The sequence below is a fragment of the Parasteatoda tepidariorum genome, chromosome 1, assembly GCF_982258835.1.
Source record: "Parasteatoda tepidariorum strain Cologne lab strain chromosome 1, Ptep-v5.0, whole genome shotgun sequence".
NCBI classification, from domain to species: Eukaryota; Metazoa; Arthropoda; class Arachnida; order Araneae; family Theridiidae; genus Parasteatoda; species Parasteatoda tepidariorum.
Window position 1 is genome coordinate 100,975,197 of NC_141755.1, and position 8,345 is coordinate 100,983,541.

The following is an 8,345-nucleotide window of genomic DNA, read 5'->3' on the forward strand; positions in this document are numbered from 1 at the left end:
GCTTCGATTTTAATGTGTGCAAAGTTTTTATAATATTTTGGAAAAGCATAAAATTATCTAAATTGCATTTTTAATTTTTCTGCCTGTAAAATTAAAATGTAAAAATTAACAAGCTGCTAAAAACGAAAGCAATACTAAGTTTAAATGACACATTAGTTGCTTTTTTGTTTAAGTCCAATTTGCATATAGAAGTCTCTAAGGTTTTGAATCTTTTTTGGAAGAATTTTTTGTATTGTACTTGTAGTGTGCTTTAATCAAATTAAAAGTCTACAACTTAATGCTTCATTAAAAGCCGCACCTTTAAGTCATCTAATGAATATTTAAAATTTTTGTCTTCGCAAAGAAATATGTTTTTCACCTATGCAAAGCAATTTTGTGGAGGGAATGGCAGAAAATGTTTCGTCACTTTCTGTTTATCTGTCGCTGTTTATCTGTCGTTAAAAGAAAAATCTACAATCCAATGAGGTGAACCGGGTTCGTATCCCAGCGATGACATGGCTGGTAGATGCGAATCCGCATCCGTCTTGGACCGACCACAGGGAATTACTGTAAATCTTGCGCCGCGATGGCTCAGGGGATAGAGCGTTCGCCTCCCAATGAGGTGAGCCGGGTTCGTATCCCAGCGATGACATGGCTGGTCGAAACGAACCCGCATCCGGCTTGGACCGACCACAAGGAATTACTGTAAATCTTGCGCCGCGATGGCTCAGGGGATAGAGCGTTCGCCTCCCAATGAGGTGAGCCGGGTTCGTATTCCAGCGATGACATGGCTGGTAGATACGAATCCGCATCCGGCTTGGACCGACCACAGGGAATTACTGTAAATCTTGCGCCGAGATGGCTCGGGGGATAGAGCGTTCGCCTTCCAATGAGGTGAGCCGGGTTCGTATTCCAGGGATGACATGGCTGGTAGATACGAATCCGCATCCGGCTTGGACCGACCACAGGGAATTACTGTAAATCTTGCGCCGAGATGGCTCAGGGGATAGAGCGTTCGCCTCTCAATGAGGTGAGCCGGGTTCGTATTCCAGCGATGACATGGCTGGTAGATACGAATCCGCATCCGGCTTGGACCGACCTCAGGGAATTACTGTAAATCTTGCGCCGCGATGGCTCAGGGGATAGAGCATTCGCCTCCCAATGAGGTGAGCCGGGTTCGTATTCCAGCGATGACATGGCTGGTAGATACGAATCCGCATCCGGCTTGGACCGACCACAGGGAATTACTGTAAATCTTGCGCCGAGATGGCTCAGGGGATAGAGCGTTCGCCTCTCAATGAGGTGAGCCGGGTTCGTATTCCAGCGATGACATGGCTGGTAGATACGAATCCGCATCCGGCTTGGACCGACCTCATGGAATTACTGTAAATCTTGCGCCGCGATGGCTCAGGGGATAGAGCGTTCGCCTCCCAATGAGGTGAGCCGGGTTCGTATTCCAGCGATGACATGGCTGGTAGATACGAATCCGCATCCGGCTTGGACCGACCACAGGGAATTACTGTAAATCTTGCGCCGAGATGGCTCAGGGGATAGAGCGTTCGCCTTTCAATGAGGTGAGCCGGGTTCGTATCCCAGCGATGACATGGCTGGTAGATACGAACCCGCATCCGGCTTGGACCGACCACTTGGAATTACTGTAAATCTTGCGCCGCGATGGCTCAGGGGATAGAGCGTTCGCCTCCCAATGAGGTGAGCCGGGTTCGTATTCCAGCGATGACATGGCTGGTAGATACGAATCCGCATCCGGCTTGGACCGACCACAGGGAATTACTGTAAATCTTGCGCCGAGATGGCTCAGGGGATAGAGCGTTCGCCTCTCAATGAGGTGAGCCGGGTTCGTATCCCAGCGATGACATGGCTGGTAGATACGAATCCGTATCCGGCTTGGACCGACCACAGGGAATTACTGTAAATCTTTCGCCGAGATGGCTCAGGGGATAGAGCGTTCGCCTCCCAATGAGGTGAGCCGGGTTCGTATTCCAGCGATGACATGGCTGGTAGATACGAATCCGCATCCGGCTTGGACCGACCACAGGGAATTACTGTAAATCTTGCGCCGAGATGGCTCAGGGGATAGAGCGTTCGCCTCTCAATGAGGTGAGCCGGGTTCGTATCCCAGCGATGACATGGCTGGTAGATACGAACCCGCATCCGGCTTGGACCGACCACTTGGAATTACTGTAAATCTTGCGCCGTGATGGCTCAGGGGATAGAGCGTTCGCCTCCCAATGAGGTGAGCCGGGTTCGTATTCCAGCGATGACATGGCTGGTAGATACGAACCCGCATCCGGCTTGGACCGACCACTTGGAATTAATGTAAATCTTGCGCCGCGATGGCTCAGGGGATAGAGCGTTCGCCTTCCAATGAGGTGAGCCGGGTTCGTATTCCAGCGATGACATGGCTGGTAGATACGAATCCGCATCCGGCTTGGACCGACCACAGGGAATTACTGTAAATCTTGCGCCGCGATGGCTCAGGGGATAGAGCGTTCGCCTCCCAATGAGGTGAGCCGGGTTCGTATCCCAGCGATGACATGGCTGATAGATACGAACCCGCATCCGGCTTGGACCGACCACTTGGAATTACTGTAAATCTTGCGCCGCGATGGCTCAGGGGATAGAGCGTTCGCCTCTCAATGAGGTGAGCCGGGTTCGTATCCCAGCGATGACATGGCTGGTAGATACGAACCCGCATCCGGCTTGGACCGACCACTTGGAATTAATGTAAATCTTGCGCCGCGATGGCTCAGGGGATAGAGCGTTCGCCTTCCAATGAGGTGAGCCGGGTTCGTATTCCAGCGATGACATGGCTGGTAGATACGAATCCGCATCCGGCTTGGACCGACCACAGGGAATTACTGTAAATCTTGCGCCGCGATGGCTCAGGGGATAGAGCGTTCGCCTCCCAATGAGGTGAGCCGGGTTCGTATCCCAGCGATGACATGGCTGATAGATACGAACCCGCATCCGGCTTGGACCGACCACTTGGAATTACTGTAAATCTTGCGCCGCGATGGCTCAGGGGATAGAGCGTTCGCCTCCCAATGAGGTGAGCCGGGTTCGTATTCCAGCGATGACATGGCTGGTAGATACGAATCCGCATCCGGCTTGGACCGACCACAGGGAATTACTGTAAATCTTGCGCCGAGATGGCTCAGGGGATAGAGCGTTCGCCTTCCAATGAGGTGAGCCGGGTTCGTATTCCAGCGATGACATGGCTGGTAGATACGAATCCGCATCCGGCTTGGACCGACCACAGGGAATTACTGTAAATCTTGCGCCGCGATGGCTCAGGGGATAGAGCGTTCGCCTCCCAATGAGGTGAGTCGGGTTCGTATTCCAGCGATGACATGGCTGGTAGATACGAATCCGCATCCGGCTTGGACCGACCACAGGGAATTACTGTAAATCTTGCGCCGAGATGGCTCAGGGGATAGAGCGTTCGCCTCTCAATGAGGTGAGCCGGGTTCGTATCCCAGCGATGACATGGCTGGTAGATACGAACCCGCATCCGGCTTGGACCGACCACTTGGAATTAATGTAAATCTTGCGCCGCGATGGCTCAGGGGATAGAGCGTTCGCCTTCCAATGAGGTGAGCCGGGTTCGTATCCCAGCTATGGCATGGCTGTTCAATACGAATCCGGCTTGCACCAACCACAGTGAGTTGCTAATAATGTAAATCTAATCAAAATATTACTATGGCACCAGGATTTGCATTTAGATTCTATAAACGGATTGTGATATTTTACAGTATTTTCTTTTATCGTTGCCAAATTTATCAATTAAAAAGAAAATGCAATTTTTGATCGCCATTTAAGTGAGATTTTAGTTTTTAGGAATTAAATTGACAAAGTTGTTAATAATTTCAATTTGTGATGAAGAAGAAATATAAGTTTCGAAATATTTATATATGATATCAAACTTCAATCGTATATCTAAAATGTTTTCAAATTCCTTCAGTTATGTCTACTGGTAAATGTACAAATATGAGTGAAAAGTTTTTATGACCAAAAAAAAAAAATATGCTCATTTTTCTTTATTAAATTATCATTTCCACTTTTGATGCATACCTTTTTTATGATTTTAATGAGAAAGAGTTATTGAATATAAAAAAATTCACGCAATGCTTATAAAATGTACTACAAAAATGCAATTTGCACAAAAGCCGTTGAAGCGTTTATTATAATCTCTAAAGCTTTTCAGTCAGAAAACAATGAATTTTTCAAGCAAATTATTTTTCTGATTGTCAATTTGAAAACTAGTCATGTACTGTTATATTCGTGTTATTATATTCGTGTTATATGTACTGTTATACTTTACCATGAAAGATAGTTTTGCTTTTTTTAAAAAAAAATTCAAACTTTAAAACACTATTTTTAGATTTTTGATTCCAAAACAGATTTATGTTAATTGTCAAGTTTAAAAGAACGTCTTTATGCTTTAAATATAAGAAAAATTTATTTTGGTTACATTCGTTATTTTCTAATTATTAAAAATGACTTCTCCGAAATATTATTTTAGAAAGCGTTTTTTTGTAACTGTGTAAGTATGGATAGATTTTTTGATTTTTGAAAAGGAAATAATGCATGAAAATTTATAATTGCATTTTAAATATTATAATTAAAAATTGTCTTACTGATTGTTTTTGCTTTTCTTTAAACTTTTTTTGAAATACAAAATTAAGCTTCACGATCACCCCTTTGCAACTATATCATGTTTTAAATTCATTAGCAGTTGAGTTTGGTCATAAAGTTATCTATATTAAATTTTTAATAAAAATCTGACTTCATAAAGAAGACCTACTATCCATATGAGAAGGAATTTTCTGAAATCCTACAATGAGTGATAATCGAAAATTCGAAGTTTTATAAATACTGTGACTGTGATTTGGGAAGTGAGAAAAAAATTTACTAACTTCTTTTAAAAAAAATGTGATCTCAAGTAACAGGGGATAGGAAAGTACGAAATAAAAAATCTTGAAAGGAAAGAATAACAAAAATTCTAAATGCCGGGAAACAGTAACAATTTGAAAGAAATTTAGTTAAACAAGTTTCAGCGAAAATATTTGTGAACTTCAAAGATAATTCGTAATTTTGAAGTGAAAGAGGTCATGAATAAATCTGACAATCGCACTGGGTCTGTTAAAGCTCTGGGGAATAATGTATAGAGTATTAATTAGCTATCCTCTGATGTCTTCTGTGCTATTTGAATTGGTGGTTAAACGATCGAATCGTCAAAGATAAGCTCAATATGTATGTTTGTATAAAAAGTAGTTCACTCAAATGATCCAAGTTTTAAACACTTCAAAAAACAAATTAATAAATAACTCTAAAATATCAGGGAAGACTCAATAAAAGAAATCGTGATTTTCTCAGACTCAAAATCAGCACTCGAAGCAATACGTAACGGTAATACATCAATAACCCATGCCCTTCTTCATTCATTAAATATCCGTTGCACTCTCCAGTGGATCCCAGCTCATTTGGAATCGAAGGAAACGAATGCGCAGATGCCCTTCCAAAGGAAGGACGCGACGAAGTTCAACCTCGAGCTGTCACCTGTGCAGATGCGAATGCTGTCGCCAGACGCAGGATATACAACCAGCATTTTAGCAAGGCAACAATCCCCGATCTAAACTGCCCAAGAAACCTCTCCTCTACAATAGCTAGGCTACGTACTGGACATTTCAAGGGCATGAAGATCTCACGCACCCATATAAAATTCTATCCCTTGTGCAAGTACTGTCCTCATTTGCAACTAACTCCAGACCATGTTTTTGACTGCCAGGCTATTATCGGCTCCCTCTTTCAACTTGGAGCACCTCCCATCGAAATTCTCCATAGCCATCAGGCTCCAGAACTTGCAAACCTTGTTATCAAGACTTTTGGAGGACTCTAATCTTTGCATTAGCATAGACACGACAACAACAACAACAACGTCAGGGAAATTCACCACAATTTGGCATGTTATTGTTTATATAAATACTATCTAATTCCAAAAGATTCCGATGATGCCAACCACAAATTACCTGAAAACTGACGAAGATTGAAGTATTGAAATGATCTGTTTAAAAGACTGGTTTCTGAGAACTTTTATAGACAATTTTGCTGTAGCAATAAAATTTTTTTTATTCCTGGTGTTTTTGCTAAACAAATACAAAAATGATCGTATAAGTTACTATGAGATAATAAATTCAAGTCGTTAGTGATAAGTGCATAAGTAAACGATTTTAATTTTGTACTGTGTCACCCTTTAGTGTGCTACGAATAAATGACATGCCGACGGCGTTTTGATTTGTTCCGTTTTGTTAGCTTTTGAACTTTAAACTAAGGATGTCCTGTCCTAAAGAATGATACAAATAAGAGTCAGCTAAGAAAAAAAATTGATTTTAATAATTGGAAAGATAGAAATTCTCAAAATAGGTAAATGAAGAATCCGCATAATCATTAATACTGCCTGAGAGCTAACAAAAAATGTAATACATGTTTTTAGAGGGAAAAGAATACTATCAAGGATTCATTCCTCTTTTGATCAATTATGAAGGACTGAAACAGATACATCACAGTTAAAGTTGTGAAGCATACGAAATAAAGTGAACTGATAGCCGTGAATATTTCATGACGGTTTAGTGAACTATTAAATCATTCATATTTTGTTGTATGCCTCTTAGCAAAGTGCTACGTAGTTCTACACATATGATACCATATAAACAAGAATAAGGACAGTTAATTACTCTGAAGAAAGTCAACACCTAGAATTCTATCTTTATTTGTTCAATAATAAGGACTGATACCTCTTTTGAAAAATGGCAATAAAAAATGGAACTGTGCCTGTCGCATGCCTGTTCCTTGATTGAATTTTGAATCATTCATATCTGATCTTCGCGAATTGTGAAGTCCCGACTAGTTTTACAGTTATATTGCTAATAACTATATAGACCATTATTTAAAGTTTCTATAAAAAAATTTCTCATTTTTGCTGAAAATCATTCCTATTTTATGAAATCCTTTTACCCTTACATTTGTGGTGAAAATGAGTTTCCCTGACAACGTTCAGGAAACAGAAGATTTAAAACTTTATTTCTCAGACAATTATTAGAACTTTAACTGAGTCTAACCATTCAAATATTATCTCACTTCAGAAGGATTTCCACAAAGACTTTTTGAGCAATTGTAGTGTGACATATCTCCGTGTAGCATCTCCCAGTGTGACATAGTGGGAAGAATTGTTCCATTGACATTTGTACTACTCCTGCACAGAAATTCTGTTCTAGACTTATTTGCATGAGGTTGAAACAATCAATATTATTTGAGTTCAATCAAGTGGTGGTACTGACATTTGCTCTGCAAGAGGGACATTTTGGTGAAACAACAGTCATGCGTTTTCTGGTTTGCTCTACTGCCTGAAAAAATAGCTTTGACCCGACTCCCTCACAAACTTGTCAAATAACAGTGTAGAACTATTTATTCAAAAAAAGTGTTAATTTCAGTAATATTTATGCCTATAAACAGAGACAAATAAATAAAATGGGGTGATCAAAAAAATAAGTGAATAATTTTTCATAAACATAAATGTCTTAGTTCAGCTGTTGCTTTATTTTTGTTCAAAATGCATGCATTTTTTCCCTATTTTTCTGAAAGTGTTTGTTATGTAAATAAAATCAATATCTTGTAAAATTTGATTTTTTTTTATGGAGGAATATCGTTAATGGCTCTTACAGGTCATTGTTGATTATTTACAAAAACATTTTTTGAAATTTTTTAATTTTGATATTTATTTTGTTTTACTTAGTTTCTGGAAATAAAAACATAATCAAATTTTCATAACACAATAATTTTTAATAAACAGAAATAAACACAATCATTTTTATTTCTTAAAATGTTATTATTATTATTATTATTATTTGAAAAATAAATATTTCCGAACACAATGAATTTATCTATAGTTAATTCCTGTCATTCAGAAAATCTATTTCCCCACATCGTAAAGAAAAAAAAGATAGGGTATAAATTTTTTTTCAATTCCAAATTATTTTTATTGCATTATTTTTATGAGCCATTTTTGTTTTCGTTTCTTATTAAGAGCTATTTTTCAGTGTGTTTAAGAATTTTCTTTAGTTAGAACATACTCATTGTTTCGTTTATAGTATTAGGTACAGTTTTAGATATTTAATACATCTATTAAACCTCCGTGAAAAATTCGCAAATTCATTTCTAATTTAATGTTTACCTAATTGTAATTTATTGTAAGTATAATGTAAACAATCTCACAGTTTGATTAAAAAAGAAAAAAGAAAGAAGGAAAAACTATATAAAAAAGAAAAAAAACAAAGAAACATAAAAAA